Genomic DNA, 21,480 nt, shown 5'->3' with positions numbered 1-21,480 from the left:
TGTGCAAATCCATAAAATAAATCTTTTAACTTTGTAAAACAGCCTGCTTCCTGGTTCAGTGAGACCGGGGCGGGGAATTCAAAGAGAGGGGCGTGATATAAGGGTACATAATTCAGTAATAAAAGAACTTATAGACATAAATAAATAATTAAGGGTTCCAGCTGTGCATCACACGCTAGGCATTGACTTAGGTAGAGTGCCGGGTTGAAATCACTTACAAAACTCTCTGCTATCAGCATGATCCAAAATAATGGGGCCACTAACACCTTCTTTCTGGAGCATGGTAGCGGAGTTATCTCCCCTGCTCTCGATCTCTTTCAAAAACAATCAGTGAGAGCAGCCTACTATGGCTCAGAGGTTTGGGGGCATACTAATTTACCAAAATTATTTGTATGTGAACAGAAGTTTCTTAAGAAAATCTTACTGTTACCACAGAGCACTCCTGCATCTCCAATCCATCTTGAGCTTGATACTTTGCCCAGCTGGAGCACAGGCAAAATATAATCCTGTTAGATACTGGGTGAGATTATGGAGCCAGGAAGGTCTGGAACCATGTCGAGAGGCTCTTTTCCATGTAATGAGTCTGAATGGAGGAAAATGTGCTAAGTGCTCAAATTATGTAAAGAATTGCCTAACTGATTTGAACCTTAAGAGATCTATGCGATGATCCAAGAAGTTGTATAACAATAGGGAAAAGGAAGCTTAACACTGCTGTTAGCTGCCTGTTAAGAGAGGAATTAATAAGCAATGTGCTAAAACAAAATGCAGGTTTCGAGTATGTTGAATACAGATTGTCGGATGGTGCTAATCTATATATTGATATTATTTCTGCGGCGTATGGAAGATCACTATACTTTGGTTTTAGACTGCGGATATTACCAGTCACAAGTCTCACACAGTCATAGAAGGACCGTGGGTCAACTTTGTGACCATTGTGTGAAAGTGCCACCGAGAATGTAACACATGTTTTGTTAACTTATGAAAAAATTCTGTCTTTTAGGAAAAGATATTTGAAACTTGTACTAAATTCGGCAGGGATTAGTCATTTAAGAGAGGCTTTGCTCTATCTAACTCAGTCCCACAAACAATGTGTTGTATTTTCTACATCTAGATACATTCATATAGCTTGGTTACTAAGAACAAGAATTCTGAATAAGTCTAAGAAGTAAGATATGGGGGCTAATAGTTAGATTAGTCATTTTACACATCAGTATGGTGAGTAGTTCATTGGTGCCGTTTGCCCTCAATTGTTTTTATTAACCAAGGCTGCAAGCAGTGTTCTCCTGAAGCTGACTGTTGCTTACGTAAAATGAACCATATTATTGTAATGAACAGTTCTTATTGACTGCTAATAATGCCATTTAAAAAAAAATTGTAAATGTTTTTATAATTTATATTACAGTTTGTTGTTATGCTGTATTGCTGTTAATATTTGTATGCTCTCGTTCTTGTTGCTTTTATGGTTTTGATGCCGAAATAAAGCAATGACTGACTGACGAAAAATATTAGTGTTCCTGTGATTACATAGTTCCATATTGTGCACTACTGTGTCTATGCTCTATATCACATTGAGATTTCCCCAAAATAGCACATTGCATTGCTCCATAAAGTCCTCCTTTCTATATTGTGCTCTATTATGTTCCTATTCAAATATTCCTAAAAAAGTGCATTGCATAGTGTGATGTATTTAGCAATGTCATCTTCCGTATGGCCAGGGATGGGCAGCCGCTAACTGATCCCAACCCTGGGGGTGGCTGTCCAAGGGAGGATCCTATGGGGTGAGAGAACCATTAGGGCAGGGAAGGAGACACACTGGTAAGGTAATGACATCCCCATTTACACTCAGAACATTACCTCCCCAAACTCCTATACCTTTATGTCTTATTGCGGTGTAGACCCAGTTCAACCACCTTACACACATAGTAGAACTTGTTCTAACATCTTCTGTAAAGATACTGAGACGAGGAAGAGCATGGGAGCAATACAGAGCATGGAACTGCAGATGCGCTCTAGTTGTTTGTGGAGTACAGAAGGTAGCACAATGTTTGAAAGCAGGAAGCATCAAGATGGAAGGTGATTCACTTCACATGATGCGGGTCAGGAAGCGGAGAGAAGCCAAGCTGTCAGCCAGCCAGCCAAGCGCAGAGACGCCAGACAAGAGCAGAGAAATCTCCCTATCTTTAGCTGGAACCCAGAAAGTGGAGAGCGAGGCAAAGCCAAGGCACAGAGAGACATGACGGCAGAGGCCAGCCAAGAGACATCAAACTGGGATGTGAGGCAGTGGAGAAGCTTTGCTCTGGCAAGGGAAGCTGGCGCATCAGGCAAACACCTTTCTGCAGCAAGGACGAGCGGCTCGGACCACAACTGGGAGCTGAACACGGAGGACCCAAAAAAGAGCAGGGAAGACCGGGAAGCCCTCACAAGGTTGGTGAACACACGGTGGGGGATTGGGACACCGGGTTGTGCTCTGGGAACAGATTACTCACCGAAAGTGGGGAACATAATCCCACAGTTTGCATATTAAGTGTTCTGAATAATTCCAATGCTTGGGGAAGTTAACAGACAAGTACACAGAAGGAAATAACAGTCAAGTACTATAAGAATGAGGCACTTGGGGAAGAGGCATACCCCCCTTGTATCCTTAATTGTGAAGATTGGGAAAGACCTGTTAGGAGAGTACACCAGGCAGTGTGATTGCGAGTCTGGGACCCGCACGCAAATACAGAGAACATTGTAAAGTACTGGCAGGAGAGTATCCCAGGTACAGTGAAGGTGAAGGTTCAAGGGAAATCTTATGTCCATTGGAACTGAATATTATAAAGACCTGGCAGGAGAGTAAACCAGGCAGTGTGATTGGGAGGCTGGGACCTGCACCCAAATACAGAGAACATTGTAAAGTCCTGGCAGGAGAGTAAACCAGGCAGTGTGATTGCGAGTCCGGGACCTACACCCAAATAAAGAGAACATTGAAAGGTCCTGGCAGGAGAGTATACTAGGCAGACCTATGGGAAGTCGGAAACCCTAGGGAAGGCAATCATACCTTTTTGGGTAGAAAGGTGAATAAAGTGTGGAAAGCATGGAGGAGAAAAGAATGTTGTGAGTGTGTAAGATCCAGTGGAAGGGAGCCATACCCCCTGGCTTGGTTAATTGCATATGCAAGGCTGTGAACTTAGACTGTGAAGAATGTGGGAAACTCAGGGGAAAAGAATTACAGTTAAAGGTTGCTGATGAAAAGAGAAATTCCTTGACTGTCTGAATACCAGGCGAAGAGAGCCACATCCCCTTGACAAAAAGTAGGACAAATTGTGAGAAGCCCCTGGGTGGCACAGCAAAGTAAAAGAACCCCCACACGTGTGTGAAGTCCAAGGAGGGGAACTGGACCCTCGCTGGGTTTGAAAAATTATATTCTGAGAGAAAAGCAACAATAAGAAGAAAGTTTTAGCAAGGGAATACACCCAGTGAACTGATTACAAATCTGTGGCCCATCGCCCATTATCTAATAGTCTGTAGGAATCAACTTCTTGGGTGAGAAAATGGCATACTGAGGAAATGAAGTAAAGGGTAGAAAAATACCCTTTTTATTGATGTTTTTATAAACTGTAAAGAGATTAGTAGAGGAGCAACACTTCCCGAGAAATTGTGAGTGAGCAGACAAGGAGAGTAGAAATTCAGGGAGAAGGAAAACCCTCCCTCCTTGCTGAGGATTGTGGAACTTTGTACATTTGTTTGTGCACCTTTTTTGGAACTTTGAGTTTGAACTTTGGGAAAGCTATAAATAACCAGTTAAGAGACTTTATCCCTTTACACATTTCCTTTAGTTTAGCTTGTAGGGTTCAGGATAGGATTTTGGACACCGAATGGAGAACTATTTATTCCTGGACATTCTGACACTGACATCCTTAAGTTTCAATGAGGCAGGGAAACCTCTGTTAGTGATAGGGTGGGATAGGCCGTTTTCCAACCCTTCTTTTAATTTTATAAAAATCTATAGCAATCATCATAATGCCTCTGTGTCCGAGTCTTACTCCTGATTCATTGCAACAGTTTCAAAATTGCACTCAATTATTTTTCACAACTAGGTATCCATACAATAGCACATTGCATTGTTCATACTGCACTCCATTGGGTTTTCATAATATCTAGATAGCCAAGAGAAAGGCCATTGCATTGTTACCATTTGGTGTTTCCAAAGGTATTCACATCTAGGCATTTGAAAAAAGTGCACTGCATTGTTTCTATATTGTCCTATTGTTACAGATGGCCTCAAGAAGGAGCACAGTGGTCTCCATAAATATCTGTGGGCGCGGTGGAGCACGGAGTAACAGAACGTATCTCGGCTTACTCTTTAGACCGGCACCATACCTTATCACAAGCTGTTTGCTCGGTGAGAGGCACTAGCGGGGAGGCTGTGAACTCCACTGGAACTACACACAGAGACTGTCAACCGTGATAGAAACAGTTATCTGTACCGATGGAGGGCCACACAGAGAGCTCTTCTATTCTAACGCAAAGGTGGCAGAACCCCACACCCAGGGTGTTTCCGGATGGGTGAGTGAACGTAGTCATTATCACTGGCAATGCTATGTTAAAGCAAGAGATTCATACTCTTTGACGCGTAGTAACACGCAGTCACTAGCCTGAATTTAGGAAGCGCCAAAAAACGGGTAATTGTAACCCCTTTTTTCTGTGTATTGTAGACCCCGTGGCAGTTGGTGGATACAGACAGGCATGACCACGCAACATTAATTTGGAACTCGAGATGTCAACTGGAGTGGCAGAAATCACGATATAGCAGAAGATTGATTTTTTAACAGTGTAATTTTGGTAGACCTGTAATAGCAATGTGGTTATTGTATGTAGTGTTGCCCTGAAGAAACTCCCATAATAACTATTTTGAATGAGAATGAGAAGGAGCGAAACATGTCGGGATCTATAGGAAGTGAATGAGTGAATAAGGTCATTAGAGGATGTAAAATAACTTTTTAATTGTAATTAGAAAATCAAGTGGAGAGCTAATTGTAAACTACCGTTTTTTTGTATACACTACTACTTTATCTACTAGCTATTTAATAACACAAATGTTCTATAAAACTGTGAACTGCACAAATGAAATGATGGAATAAACTCTCTTTTTTATTGATAAAAAAAAGTAGAATTGGTTTGCAGTCTGTAATAGAAATGTATCGAGTACAGGTGTCAGCACGCTTAATGATAAACAGCTGTACACTACTAGATGTTATAATGACGGACACTGGTTATGACACTAAACTACACAGGGTTCTACAATGCATGACCTAAAGGAATATTTTGGTTTTTGTATTCTTGTTAGATTTTAGGGGGACTATTCCTTTTGGGTCGTTAAATTACCCTCTAGTTTCCACATGTTATTCGGGGCTCATTAATGGACATCCCTCTATCTCTCGTCTCCCTGGGGCTTTGCCCTTCCTAGTGCATCTGTTCCTAAACCCAAAGATGGCCACTAGAGATAAGTAACCCCTACTATCTAAGGTCTGACTGGGTATTGGTGAGGGCATTAATGCAATCACCTTATGTATCTTACTCCCTCTGGGGTCTTCCTACCACTTTCTACTACTCTACGCTACTCTCCCATACCACTACACAACACTCCAGCCACATCTTCTCCCACAGTCACACACCTTTCACTCGCCTACTCGCCTCAACAACATACTCACATCCCTATTCCACCACTTAATCTCACTCACCTTACACGCACTCTCACACCCAAGTCCCCTTTCTCTAACCAACCATTACACCACTTTGTGCATGCTTTCAGCAATCCGCCTCAATCCTCTGCTGCACCATCCTTCCTCTACCTGGTTGCTTCATCTACCTGAGGGACGTCATTTGGGGGACACCAGGTGTCGCAACTGGGCCCCTGAGGTCTCCCCTGCAACCCTGTGGTCTCCCTTGCTACCCCTAAAATAAAATCTTTTTTTTTTTTAAATGTAAGATCCTGGGCTGGCTATGGCCAGCGCCATGGGGAGTGGGTGGCTTTCTTGTGCAGGCCTCTTTAAACAAGGGGTTGCACAAGTGTAACACTTTGAGCAGTGACCCTAAATAAGAAAGAATTAGAATAACAAATAATTGGTCTTTCTGGAATTCTATACAATAATTGCTACACTCATTAACGGTTTATTTAAGGCACACTTCCGGGGGTGAGTCAATGATTAAGTCTGTTCTTAAACACCTCAACTCAGCCTTTCGATAAATGAGTACCAACACAGGTTGGGTGATATTGTACGTATAATTGTTCTAAATAAAGCGCTTAAGCATAAGTGCTTTAAAATAACACATCATTATCATTTGGCCTTGGACGTTTGCTTTCATTCACAGTAATTTGGCAATATGGGCCTATACACGCTGATATGAACGATACATATGGTGATGCATTCTTGTATGAAATGTATATCACATTATAGTGATATCATAACCATATTTTTGTTGTGTACTTAGTGTACTTGTGTACTTAGGAACAATGCTATATGATAGCATTGTTCATAAGTAACCCTTCCTGTTTTGCCAAGAAGTGAAAGATTGTGTTCTATCGCTTCCTGTGATGCCACTTCGGGGTTGGGTCAAATGACATCACTTCCTGTGATGTCATCAGAGTTGAAGGGTCATGTGATGCCACTTCCGCTACCCCTGGCATTTTGGTGAAATGACATTCCTCACCCCAACATGTGGAATAATCACTGATCCCCAGCCTGTGATCTCTTCCCATGTGACCAGGCGACGGCAGTCGCTACCTGATCCTGACCCTGACCCTGGGGGTGGTATTATGAGGGAGGATCACATGGGAGAAGATGGCTGTCGGGGAGATGTGGTGACCGCATCATGAGAGACGCAGTATTCTTCCCTTTTATGTGAAGGAGACCCTCTAATTCCTAAATTCCTGTTGTCCTTATACAAAACCTGTCAGGCTCAATCCTTACCTCTTTGCTTCTGGACTCCTTTGCTGGGAAGAGGTAAGGCCTGTCCTTCCAGGTAGCACCCGTGCAACCTGATTACAGGATAACAGGTAAGCATTACGGCCACCCTGAGAGCCAGGTCCCAGGGAAAAACACCTTTGGGGGGGTAAAACCCCCTTGAGTGGGGAAAAACCCCTAAGGTGCAAAGAAGATGTTCCAGGCAGGTTTGGTAATCCGAGAACTTGTCTTTGAAGAAACCAGGAAGAAGACTCCAGTTATCTGGTCCTGTTGCAGATCCAACAAAAGAGGGTAATACCCGGTGAGGCCTGAGTGCAGCCAGCTGAAGGCAAGGGCAGCTTTGTTGACAGGCTGAGCAATACGTAGGAATACCCCTGCTGCACCGTATCAAGGAGCAGGAACAACAGAGGAAGCAGAGGCTCTGAGGAAGGTAAGAAAAGGGGGAGAGAGCGAGAGAGAGCGAGGAAAACCAGGAATGAGGAACGGCAGCGATGTGCAGAAGGGAAGCCAGCGCTACGCAGAGGAAGCATGAAGGAACGGGAAACCAGGAATCCCCAGGCAAGGAGAGAGAGAGCAAGACATACACAAGGTCGCAGCAAGGCAAACTAGGGTTCCACAATTCAGAACAATTGCAACATGAGGAGCCTTCCGTGAGCTATCTACTTATTTCCGGGTATCAGACGCCGCCAAACTTGCAGGCGTGGTAATGTCACTGCATGGCATGAGCGTCTGGGCGCCATTTTGGATTGGGATGCAATGTGAAAGCGTTTCTGAAAAGAATCCCGATCAGACAAGCGCCAGGAAGGTGAAAGCATGACATCATGCCCCCTTCTGTACTTAGTTCCCCACGGCTTCCAAGCGTACTACTGATGAAACCTATGAACTAGGCAAGGGGCGTGTACATTGCCCAATGGCTCCCAGGATGGTTCAGAGCTGGAATACCCCTCCCGATCTATCAGATACTGTAAGGCCCCATGATAGGACCTGGAATCACATATGTTGTTCACTTCAAATTCCACTGAGTTAAATTCACAGGGAGGAACAATGTCTTTCTGAAGTTTCCCCTCAAAGGCCTTCAGCAAGGAGACATGGAACACAGGGTGTATAGGACTCCAGTTACGAGGTAGCTTCAACCTGTAAGCTACGGGGTTGATTCTTTTCAGGACCTTAAAGGGACCAAAGTACTTTGGTGCAAACTTCCTGGGTTTGAGTCTTCTGGGGAGATACCTGGAGGAAAGCCATACCAATTCTCCTCCTTTGTGTCCACTTGTATCTTTCCTCTTACGATCAGCAAATCTTTTAGTCCTGTCTTGTGATTCTCTGAAGGCTTGAAGAGTCTCTCGTTGTACTGTACAGAGTTGTTCCAAATGTTGTTCTACTGAGGGCATCAGGGTGATCACTGTGGAGATCCTCGGGAACCAAGTGGGATGGTAACCATATGAACAATAGAATGGCGACTTGCCAAGAGCGGAATGAACCGCGTTATTGTAGGAGAACTCTGCTACAGGTAACAACATGAGCCAGTTGTCCTAGGAAAAATTGGTAAAGCACCTTAAATATTGTTCAAGTGTCTTGTTTAAGCTCTCTGTTTGCCCATTAGTTTCAGGGTGATAACCAGATGACTTAGCTCTCGAGATCCCAAGTTTCCAACACATGGCAGCCCAAAATCTAGATGTGTACTGTACACCTCGATCAGATATGATCGTGTCTGGGAGTCCGTGTAAGCGGAAAATGTCTTTTAGAAACACAGCACTCATTTCTTCTGTCGTTGGAATCTTTTGTAACCCAAAAAAAACACCAGCTTGGTGTACATGTCTACGGTAACCGTAATCACAGTACAACCGTGAGACACCGGGAGATCTACAATGAAGTCAGTCTATATCTTTTGCCAAGGACGATCAGGTAACGTGGGTGAACAAAGATAACCGATGGGCAGCTGACAGGGTGTCTTGTTTTGAGCACAAACTACACATATTCTGATGAACTCTGTCACGTTAGGCAGGGTAGGCCACCAGAAATATCTTTGTAACATTTCCAAGGTTGCCTTTTGGCCTCGATGATCTGCTACCAATGAGTTATGACCCAGTTCTAGGATCCTCTAGGATCGAAAGTCAGTGTTTGGCACATAAATCGCAGAGCGATGGTAGAACAAGCCGTCCCGGAGAGTGATCGCCTTCTTGAGTTCTTCTGCTGGGGGTTCGCAGACGGTGTCCTTCTGTGGTTGTTGTAACCATGTTTCCACAGAACACACAAAGGTAGTAGTGAGAAACATCTTACTGTGACACTCCTTTTCTGCAATGTTAAGTCCATTCCGGTATAACAGGTCTACTATGACGTTCTTGGTTCCAGGTATGTATGTCATAGCCAAGGGATAATGCAAGAAGAAGTGTGCCCACTAGGCCCGTCTACTGTTTTGTCATTCTAGGTTCTGTAAGGCCATCAAGTTCCATTGATCGGTTTGTATCTCGGTGGGTGTTTGGGCTCCGAGGAGTAGGTGCCTCCACTCAGAGCAAGCCAATTTAATGGCGAGTAGCTCCTTTTCCAGGACAGAGTAGTAACATTCTGCCAAGGATAGAGTTCTTGAAAAAATGGCTTTCTGGTGTTCTTCATGGTTCTCAAATGTTTGTTTAAGGACTGCGCCAACTGTGGAGTCAGAGGCACCTGCTTCCAGGATAAAAGCATGCTGGTAATCTGGTTGCTTTAACAAGGGTGCTGTCGTAAATAGGAGTTTTAAGTCCTCGAAAGCATTTTGGGCAGTTGTAGACCAAATTAATCTGGTGTTTTTCTTTAGCAGAGATGTCAAGGGGAGAACTGTACTGGAGAAGTTTTGGATGAATTTTCAATAAAGATTGGCCATGCCAAGAAACCTTTGAAGCTCCTTGATTGAACAACGGGGAGGCATCTGCAGGACAGCTGTAACCTTTTGGTTTTTCATGGACACCGCATCTGCAGACAAAATGTACCCCAAGTAAGACACAGAAGGGACATCGAAGTAATATTTCTCCAGCTTCACTTTCAACCGTTGAGTCTGTATCCTCTCCAAAACCTGTAAACGTGTTGTTCATGTTCTTCTTGGGTCTTGGAGAACACCAGGATGTCGTCTAAATACACCACGACAGAATGCATCAGTAAATCTGCAAAGATATGGTCCATGTATCTCTGAAAGACTGCAGGGGCATTGGCTAAACCAAATGGCATAACATGATACTGGTAGTGACCAAAAGGTGATCAAAAAGCGGTCTTCCATTCATCCCATTTTGTGACCCGGATCAAATGGTGGGCGCCCCGAAGATCCAGTTTGATAAAGATCTTTGCATTGTGAACCACCTCTAGGATATCTGGAATGAATGCTAGGGGGTATTTGTCTTTTTTTGTGATATTATTCAGGCCATGATAATCGAGGCACGGTCTCAATTAGGTCGAGTCTTTCTTTGGCACGAAAAACAAAGACGCCCCTCCTGAAGACTTGGATGCTGTGATGAGTCCGTTCTGCAGATGTTCATCAAGGTATTGCCGCAAGGCTTGTTTCTCCACTGGTGAGAGCAGAAACATCCGACTGAAAGGTACACTGGAATCTGGAAGAAGATCTATGGCTAAGTCATAATCTCTATGCACTGGTAAAACATTTTGTTCCTCCAAACTGAACAACTCCTGGTACTGTTCGTACTTGACCGGTAGTACTGTGGCTATTGATGACACTGAGGTAGGTGCGCTAAATGGTATATCCTTGGAACTCCTGTGGGCTGGAATCACACAAGACAGCATACACTGCTCCGAACTCAAAAAGAGTGCCCTGGCTGACCAGTTTATGTAAGGATTATGTTTGGCCAACCAAGGTATGACAAAGATAATGGGGTGATGTGCAGTTCAGATCAAATCAAAGCAGAGCTCTTCCTTATGTTGTTGAATCGTCATAGAGAGCGGAATGGTGTGATTCAGGATGGGTCCACTGGACAACGGAGAACCGTCAACGCCTTTCTACGGGTACCGCTGCATCTTTGCTTTCAGCAGGGATCTTCATTCGGTTAGATCACTCCTAATCCATGAATAAACCTGCTGCTCCTGAATCCACCATCGCTGCCATGGCTATCTCATCCTGCCCAGGTAAGTACAAGCATATACGAAGAACCAAGAGTTCCATTCCTGGAGTCCGTTCTGTGTTGAGGTTCTTGGGACGAGTCAAAGACTCCCAAACGCAGGTCCCAACTACGAGCGGGAGGCTGTTTCCCGACCTGCAAGGGAGAGCTAAAGGACAAACTCTGACCAAACGGTCGCTGGATGCACAGTACATGCACAAGTTGTTGACTCTTCATCTCTGTCTATCTTCGTCGGTCAAGGGCCCTCGTGAAGTCCCTATCTGCATGGGCTCTTCTTTGGATTTGGGTGCCGGAGCGGATGGGGTTGGAAGAGTACGAGGAGGCAGGCTCTGGGCCCGTTTTCTTTCTAGCTTCTGTTCCTGAAGTCTATAATCAATCTGGAGAACCAGTTTAACTAGATCCTCGAATGAAGCAGGATGTGGTATCTGGGCGAACTCATCCTTCAGCTCATCGGATAAACCTCTCCTAAACAGGGTTACACAAGCTTCTTCTGGCCAAACAGTCTGTTGGGCAAGTTGCTTGAATTTCGTCACATAGGTTAGTACATCCAAAGTTCCTTAAGTGAAGTCCAGGAGGGAATCTTGTTTAGTATACGTAAGTTCCGGGCGATCAAAAACACTAAAAAATGCTTCTATGAACCCCTTGAAGTCATCCATAAGTGGGTTACCAGAGACTACCAGAGGGGTTTCGCCCGGGACAAGGCACTCCCAGTCAAGTGGGTGATTACAAAATCTGAACGATCAGTGGGGAAGGTAGCCTGCCTAAAGGTGAAAGCCACTGTGCAAGCATCCTTGAATTCCCTGAACGTTTTTGGTTCTCCACTGTATTTCTCAATGGCCGGACCCGGTACTGAGATTGATCCATTGGTGAATTTCCTTGGGCCAGGGCCTGACGTAACACTGCATTTTCCGTTTTTAAATTCTGGACTTCTAGGGATAAACCCTCGACAGCAGCCATGAGCTCCTGCACCTGCTCCATGGCTTTCTTCTTCTCTTCCTTTTGCTTTTGGCGTTGCAAGTTGTCAGGCTCAGTCCATACCTCTTTGCTTCTGGACTCCTTTGATGGGTAAAGGTAAGGGCATGTCCTTCCAGGTAGCCACTGTGCAACCTGATTACAGAAGAACAGGTAAGCACTACAGCCACCCCGAGAGCCATGTCCCAGGGAAAAACCCCTTGAGGGGGGAAAAAACCCTAATATGCAGAGAAGACGTTCCAGGTAGGTTTGGTAATCCTAGAACTAGTCTTTGAAGAAACCAGGAAGAAGACTCCAGTTATCTTGTCCTGTTGCAGATCCAACAAAAGAGGGTAATACCCGGTGAGTCCTGAGTGCAGCCAGCTGAAGGCAAGGGCAGCTCAGCTGACAGACTGAGCAATATGGAGGAAAACCACCGCTGGACCGTATCAAGGAGGAGGAATAACGGAGGGAGCAGAGACTCTGAGGAAGGTAAGAAAAGGGGGAAGAGAGAGAGAGAGAAAGAGAGAGAGAGAAAACCAGGAATGAGGAACGGCAGAATTGTGCAGAGGGGAAGCAAGCTCTACAAAGAGGAAGCGAGAAGGACCGGGAAACCAGGAATCCCCAGGCAAGGAGAGAGAGAGCAAGTAAGACAAAAGGTCGCAGTAAGGCAAACTAGCGTTCCGCAATTCAAAACAATTGTAACACGAGGTGCCTTCCGTGAGCTATTTACTTATTTCTGGTTATCAGACACTTCCAAACATGCAAGCTGATGATGTTACTGCATGGCATGAGCGTCTGGGCACCATTATGGATTGGGACGCAATGCGAAAGCGTTTCCAAAAAGAATCCTGATCAGACAAGCGCCAGGAAGGTGAAGGCATGACAAAACCCCTTATTGACAGACATTTTAGGCAGGATAACATTCACACTTCATATGTACATAATACACACATAACACCTCCTGTCTCTGATGTTTTTCTGCTAAACAAAAATCCGAAACAAAATCACCTTTGAAGTCCTATAAAACCTATGGACTCCAACTTCCAATAAAGCGTCAGGTATTGAGACGATGAAGAGGAAAAAGGAGTTAGTATGGATCAACAGAGTCACTATTCTAAACACTCAGACTACTACGTGGGACATTTAAAAATGGTGTCATCATCTCTAATGCAGAGAGAAGCTGAACGGAAGGAAGCAGGGCCACGGCAGAAGGCAGAAGCACGGGAGCAGACCATGCTGATGAGAACAGGTGCTTTTAGATTCCCGCTAGCAGGCAGTGCTGATGAGAACCAGTGCTTTTAGATTCCCGCTAGCAGGCAGTGCTTACTGGCGTGGCACAAGGCCACAGAAGATACTGCAGGCACCTGGAGAGGACCGTTGGGTCACTGGCAACAACAGCAGAGCTGCCAGCAGCACAGTCAAATCCAAAGGCAACAGGCTTACCGGCGGATGCATGTGGAGACAGCAGAGGAGCTGAGAGAGGGTCTGCAGAGTGGAGAACGCCATCTCTAGGTGAAAGCTTCACTGCAACAACGGGCCACAGGTCGGTGGAACTGCAAGACACCAGTGGGTCTGCCCAAAGCTGTTGGGGAACCCGGGCCATATATAGGCGTGGGAACCACTAAGAACTTTATTTGAACACCGACCAAGTAGAAACCAAAGGCAGAATTTGCACAAATCCTCATGTATGAGATGCTAATATTGGGAAGATTGGAGCATGTAATGCCACAAGCAAATGAATACTATTGAAGAAGTCAAAAGGGTGAACTTGAACAAGTCTCCATATACGAAATATTGATATGGGGAAAGTTGGAGCAAGTGTTTCTAAAAGCAAATGAATACTAAGTTGTTATGTTATGTTATGTTATATAGATTTATAAAGCGCAGCATATGCCAAAGGCATCTTGGCGCTAGGGGGTAGCAGGTGATAAAAGAGTACTAGAAGAGAAGAGTCTTCAGAGCGCGTCTGAAGGCCAGATGATTAGCAGTAGCACGGAGAGCCAAAGGAAGTTGGTTCCATGCTTTGGCTGCGGCCACCGAGAAAGCGCGGCTACCAGTTCGAGCGCGTTTGAAGTGAGGAACCAGAAGAAGTAGCGCAGTCTTGGAGCGCAGGAGGCGGCTAGGCACATAGTGGACACATTTCTCCTGCAAATACTCTGCTCCAGCCTTATAAAAGGCTTGGTGAACAAGGCACATAGATTTAAATAAGATCCGTTGTTCAATAGGGAGCCAGTCTAGTTGTCGCAGGAGGGGGGCCATAGGCGGGCATGCCAGCGGGCGCAGTATTGCGCGGGCAGCAGCATTTTGAAGCATTTGGATCTGATTGAGCAGATAGTGTGGTTGGCCATAGTACAGTGAGTTGCAATAATCCACTGTACTAAGAACCAGTGCTCCAACCACTGGGGCATGAAGATGGCCCGGGATGAAGGGGAGAACCTTTCTCAGAGTCCGCAGTTTGAAATGGCCGGCTTTGCAGATGGCGCCCACTTGCTCAGTCATCATCAAAGGGGATGAAAACTTAACTCCCAGATTTCTCACCGTAAGAGAAGGTAGGGGGAACGGGCCAAGAGACGTCGGCCAGAAGTCCGGGGTCCAGTAGTTGAGGGGGTATTCGTCCCTACCACCAGAACTTCAGTTTTACTACCATTAATCTTGAGAGAATTGGTAGCCATCAAAGCACCCAAGTCTTCAAGGCAGTTCCTAAAATGAGCTGCAGTGTCAGACCGTATGAGAGCCAGACGTACCAGGATCTGCGTGTCATCTGCGTAGGAAAAAAATCGAAAACCGTGAGATAGGATGAGAAGAAGCAGTGGACAGATGTAGATATTAATAAGAATGGGAGACAGAGCAGACCCCTGTGGAACTCCACAGAACAGCGTAACTGATTCCGAGCAGTAGGGAGGCAGGAAAACCGATTGAGACCGATTGGTCAGAAAATCTGCGAACCAGTTCAGCACCTGGCCCCCCAGATTCACGTCCGACTAACGGGATATCAGTGTAGAATGATCAACCACGTCGAACGCGGCTGAGAGGTTAAGTAAGAGCAGGGCTCCCACCCCGCCCTGATCAACCAGACGGTGAGGTCATTGAATACAAAATAACCTGAGGATTCCATAAAAGATGACAGGAGGGGAGAGACCAACGCCTCCAAAGTTTTCATCAGGGACGGGAGAAGGGAGATGGGACGGAAGTTTGCTAGGACAGCAGGGTCCAGAGAGGGCTTCTTCAGGAGCGGAAGCACCCGAGCGTGTTTCAGGGAGCCTGGTATCAGCCAGTTAAAAGGGTGAACTTGAACAAGTATCCACATATGAGATGTCAATGTGGGGAAAATTGTAACAAGTAGTACATTGTCAAGAAAGTATAGACAGTAAATGAATACATTTTCTATAAAGAAGGACATTGAGAATATCAAAAAGGAAGCTTTGGTGAAAGAAGTAGATCAGACAGTAAGCATTTGGGGAGAGGATTCCTGGCAGGGGAATATACCAGGAAAACCACTTTAAATATACAGAGAATACTGACATTGTGGACAGATACCTGGCAGGAGAGTATTCCCAGGGAGCTGTAAAAATCAGATAAAAGGATGTCCTGGCGGATCAAGCTCCAGGAAAATCTAAATGAAAGAACTAAGTTAATTTAGTGAAAATATACCTGGCAGGAGAGTATACCAGGGGCTATTGTTTTGAAAGAGACATTGGGCCTCATTACGACTTTGGTGGTCGTTTTTTTTCGGCGCCCGGGAATGGGCAATTACGGGGTCATTACGGATGCTTGAAAGAGACTTTTTTGTCATCCTTGCGAAGTGATTGTTTGAAAAAAAAACACTTTAGCCATCCTCAAGAAGTGATTATTTGAAAGAGACATGTGTTGCCATCTTTAAGGAGTCATTATTTACAAGGAACACTTTTGCCATCCTCCCTAAAACATCCAGGGGAAGGGAACTCTCCCTCTGGATCCAAGGATTATTTTGTTGGATTTATTTATTTGTTTTTGATCACTTTTTGCCAAACGTACATCAGAGACACTTTCCATTGACTTTTATTTGTTCAGCTTTAGTGTGAGAGTCAGATTAATGTTTTGGACACAAGGACAGTGTATATGATTTTGACGACGAGACACAGACTGATCTTTAGTTTCAGTTTCCTAGGTAGGGAAATTCTCTTTAGGATAGGGACAGATATGATATACCCAGAGGTTTCTAAACGTGGACCCGGGGATCGAACCTGTGGTGCTCCATGTCGTCTTGCTTCCAAGGCGAGCACGTTGCCCCCAAGCTATCCTCCCGAGATAGGCCTTTATCCAATCCCTTTTATTTCAATAAAGATGTCTGATGTTGAAAACGCTACCACTTTGTGTCCACCTATAATTTCTGTTAGTATATACTGCTGATTTTTTCCTACTGTCTAAGTTCGGCCTTTGCTTTGAAGGAAAGCCTAAAGCCATATGCCTTATCTGCTTAAGCTCCCTCAAGGACTTCCTAGACTGGCCCTTACAATATCAGGTTAGCCGCCTAACAGGGATTTTAGGTTTTGCCTTGCAGATGCTGGCCGACTCGGCCTTCTTGCTATCATGCCATGTGCTCCTTTCCCTCTCTCTGTCTTCTCACTACTTTCCTTTGTCCAATTCCACCCATTGCTTTCCTTCTACTCCTTACGTCTTTCTTCTCTCTCCCTCTGATGTCTCCCTCTCTCTGTTCTGCTTCCACCCTTTGATGATACAACTCCCTCCTCCACACCACTATCCTCCACACTACTACTCCCTCCTCAGCACTTCGAAACCCTACTCTGCACTACTAGTACCACTCCATCCCACATTCTAAACTGTCACACTTCTTTCTCTCTCTCACAGCCACTTTCCACTCACTCCCTACACTCCATCTAAAACCCTCCTTCACTGACCTTGTACGCACACACTCACCACTCAGCAACTTTCTCTCACCAATCAATACCTCATCTTTTCCGAAAGTCACCTCCACGCTCCAATCCACCATCCTTCCTACTGCTGGTCTCTTGATCTACTACCTCCTTCTCCTCTGATCTCCCCTGAACAACTCACAACTTCCTGCTTCATTTTACCTCTGCAATCCTTCCCATTTTTCCGTGGTTGGATTACTGGCCTGTCTTCCCACCCTGAGAGGTGTTACAATCACAGGAAGTTACAAAGAGCAAGTTAAGCCCTGCCCCTTTTCTCGCATAGGGCTGCCATGCTGCAACAATAGCGGCCCATCCTGCAAAGTGTCAGAGTTCGGGTTTGGGTGCTGTATTTCGGTTACCCCCAATGTAAGTGCAGTCCATTTGAGTAACTGCTGCCACACTATAAGTCAGTCACTGCTGTTCTGCGGACTGGGGCTGCAGAGCACTGGGTGGCCGCCTTGGAAGCCAGGTAGTTTCTCAGGTTCTTTCTTCATTGGTGCTCCCTCTCTGTGTTAGCTCTGTGGCTCAGATAGATTTAGACGGATCATGTGGGTGCACTGATGGGTTGCCATTCAGCGGGTCTCCCTGTACTGTTGTTGCTTCTCATGTTGCTCTGGAAAAGAAAGATAAAACTTGGCCAGCACTTTCTTCAGGGGTATGGGGTGGTGCAATTTGGTACTGCACATGTAAAAATAAGCGCTTAGGGAGGGGACAAGAAATGGATCCCTCTCAACTGCCACTGTCCCACTTTGGGTTATGACTGGCTCTGGGTTCCACTCTGGTAGGCCCTCCATCCCAGCCTGCAATAAGATTCATAACCCTTTGTTACAGGATTACGTTACTGACCATGTCACAATTGTTCTATATTGCGCCCTATCGTGTTTCACATCTAGGTTCCCCCAAGCAAATACATTTGATTGTTTTCTAGATTGTACTCTGTGTTGTGTTCACACTCAGGTATTACTAAGAAAGCCTATTATATTGTTCTATATTGTGCTCTATTGTGCTTCACATCTAGCTACCCCTAAGAGAACGTATAACAACATATTTCAACCACCCTCACTCACTGTACGCCGACTAAACCCGCCAACACAAATGGCTAGAGAAAACCCTATGCCCCAGTTTAAACACTTCAAAAAACGACATCTCTCGAATCAACTTGCAATCCTCAGTAACCCACCAAAGCACGCCAAGAAGCCAAACACTGGAGGACTCCCATCTGGAAACATAATGCCTCTGGACCTGAAGCCTATCATTCTGTTCCTGCAGTGCCTGAAGTTTGCAACTGGAAGACTCCCCCTCTCTGCTCCCATCCCTTTGTTACCCCAAGGAGAAAGGTCTCTGTTAAGTCAATCTGGTGTTCCAAATTCCAAGGTCAAGCAGGGCAGATAGGTACAGCTTGTCCTGAAACACACACTGCTTAACTGTCAGTCATGTATCACTTTTTCTCAGTGATGAAATATTTAACAATTATGTCATGCTTACTCAAACCCATCATCAACATTCTCCGTTGTCAGCTATTGGCATTTTGGGCAGTGTTTGCTGCAGCCAGGGGCGCCTTGAGGCCACTTTGAAGGTTACAACGAGGGCACACAAACTCTTAGGACATTCCTTCCACTCCCAAAAACAAGTCACTCATGTGAACGCTTTTTTACCATAACTAATGTTGATGCTGCTTGCTTTTCTGGTCCTCATATCCTCCCTCCATGTCACCCACTACCTTCCTTACCTCTCCCCTTTTTCTCCCCCTCACAACCGGGTGTTATATGTTAGTTTTTTTTTTAATGTTATACTACTTTTTAATCCCCCATATATGTACAAATATGTTTTGCAGAGCACCATTTCGACCCATATTTTCCAACCTTTCTCAGTGGAAGAACCTCCCCAAACCCCCTTCCGAGGGTTGATCTTGCTACGTTTTCCGGTGTGGTATAATATGGGGGACATTTAAAAAATCGAGGGACACTTTTGGTGTCCAGTTCACCAGCTGCTTATGTGATCCCCCTCTTTAACTATTCACTTTCATCTGGCCTATTTCTTCTTCCTTTTAAGAATACTAATATTCTCCTGACACTTAAACATCTTTTTCTCGACCCTTCTCTCTCCTCAAAGTGTTTTTCTTTCTCTCTTCTTCACTTTCTTCCTAAACTCCTTGGAAGTGCTGGACGCTCTCAACTAAGGGCCTCATTATGAGCATGACGGTTCGGAAACTCTGTGTTTGCTGGTAGAGGCTGTGAACTACCAGCAAGCATAACCTGCTGGAAGTTCAGGCCCCTGCCGGCATGTTTTTCACTGAAGCACCGGGACCGTTGCTAACGGTGCCGGTACTTCAGGGTTCCCATTTCCATAGAGTCCTATGGGACTATGTGGGAATGGGAACTTACCCTATCACCGCCGTTTGTGATATCCCATTAGCACCAGGATGTCAGGCGGCAGTAACAGTAATACGGGGTTGGCAGCAACCCGCACGGCAGGTTACTGCCAACCTCGTAATGAGGGTATATGTGTCAGCCTTGACTCTAACTCTCTTTTCCCATCACTCCAATTTGGCTTCCTCCCAGCTCACTCTACTGAAAATTCTCATTTGCATGTTACTAATTTTCTCACTTCCTCTTGTGACTCTAAGCAATCCTCCCTCCTTCAAAGTATGTGTATTGTATTCAAGAGCCTACACAGGCCAGAATCATCTCCTTTTACAAACAAACAAAATGTTTTCATGGCTAGACAGGGTCTCCGAATTAATCAAGCTAATACAATAACCAGTCCATCTATAACAAAGAGTGGAAGGGTGGTTGATCTTTCCTGGTTAGGCAGCAAAAATGTGGAACACATTACCTCGAGTGTTGCATAGTAAAACCAACTTGCTAAAATTCTAGAAACATCTGAAAACATACTTATTCAATCAGAGCTGAATTGTGTATATAACATCTTGAAAGCTTACATCTCTTTTTGAGCTTCAAAATGCTTTCGGGTGATAGATTGCTTTACTAAATCACTGTTAACATAACATAACATAACATAGCATAACATTAATCTTTTGGACTCCTATGTGGCTTTTGATACAGTGCATCACATTGTTCTTCTCTTGGCATTCCTAGTTCTGCTCTTTCTTGGTTTTTTTCTTATCGTTCTAGTTGCTCTTATCCTCTGTCTTCATTGCAAAAAGATGCAGGCCAAGCAGGTAAGGACGAGGAAGAAACACGGGCAATTGAGGCAATGGCCCTTAACAAAGACGACCTACAGAAGTTCCTGCTGGGGATGGAGGAAAGGATTACAGCCTCCTTTCAACAGCAGATTAAGAGCTTGAAAGAAGACCTTAAAGGCTTGTTAAAAGAAATAAGGGATGATATCAATGCACTGGGGAGCAGGGTAGACGCAGCGGAACAAGTAATGTCCTAAATGGAAAAGGAGGTGCACCAGAACTCTGTACTGCTGGAGCAGATGGCTGTGGCAACACAAAATCTAGAAATTCAAGCAGAGGACTTGGAAATCGACTCAAGACGCTTGAATATAAAGATTAAAGGCTTGGCGGAAGCGACCCCAGAGGTGGACTTGAAATCTACTTATGCAACAAGGCTTTGCCACCCAGTTGACTGATAGCACCCCAGAGGAGATCCGGATTTACAGGATACACAGCGTGGGCCCGAGAGGAGCAGTGAAGGGAATAGGCCAAGCGATGTCCTAGTGGCCCTGGAATCATGTGAGGAGAATGAAATAAGCCAGAGGGCCGTGAGAGGGCAAGAGACGATCACAATAAATGGCTCAGAAGTAAGCCTATTCCATGACTTGACAGCATCCACTCTGTGGAAAAGGAGGGTGATGGGATTGTTTACAAGGACATTGCAAGAAAAAAAAGGTCCTTATAAATGGACCTTCCCTTTTGGCTTGGTGTTCCCCTGGGAGGGAAGACAACAGAGAGTAACTACATGTGACGAAGGAATAGCTGTCCTGGGGTTAGAACCTGAAGAAGGGACCCCGGGGGAGAGATACCGAGACACACAACAACAGGGGCCTAAGCCATGGGAATGGTCAACAGCGCATGGGAAAAGAGGAGATAAACTGAAAGGTCCCAGACCTAGGGAATGAAGAAGAGGAGAAACTATATAACCCCGGTCCAAGAGTGTAAAAGGTGGGCCCGTGTATGGTATCCATGAGGAATATGGGGCGTACACAAAGGGTATAGTCAGGTTTTGCGGCGAGGAAAATGTATCATGGTCTAGCCTGGCTGAGAGGGGAAGGGCACCACTTGGAATCTTGCAAAGTTAAGCTAACCTTAGGGGTCCTGGTTAAACATGGGTCAGTACCCACTAGTTGGGAAGTGTCCTCAGACACTGAGTCAGACCCGGAGAGGGGAGGGATTAGGGAGGTGGGGTGCGGAGGTGGGGTGGGAAGGGTGGGGGAACCGCCTTAAGGGGACACCTACAAATGAAGAGGAAAGGTTACACTATGTACCCATGGGAAGGGGGAGGAGAAGAGGAAAGGACTAGGTGCTAACCTAGATAAAGAGAAGTAATGCAGATATATTCTTACTTCAGGAGACACATATTTGGAAAGAAGATAGACACAAGA

General features: G+C 45.2%; 1 long non-coding RNA gene across 1 annotated transcript in view; it reads left to right on the top strand.

The window, feature by feature from the left end:
* LOC138577058 (uncharacterized) overlaps positions 1-21,480 on the top strand; it is a 145,435-nt gene that overhangs the window by 91,262 nt on the left and 32,693 nt on the right. The gene's annotated exons all lie outside the window — the stretch shown is intronic.

This window comes from Ambystoma mexicanum, chromosome 1p (assembly GCF_040938575.1).
Source record: "Ambystoma mexicanum isolate Mex_15411 chromosome 1p, UKY_AmexF1_1, whole genome shotgun sequence".
Classification (NCBI taxonomy): domain Eukaryota; kingdom Metazoa; phylum Chordata; class Amphibia; order Caudata; family Ambystomatidae; genus Ambystoma; species Ambystoma mexicanum.
The sequence above is the reverse complement of the archived record's forward strand: the minus strand, read 5'-3'. Positions and strand labels throughout refer to the sequence as shown.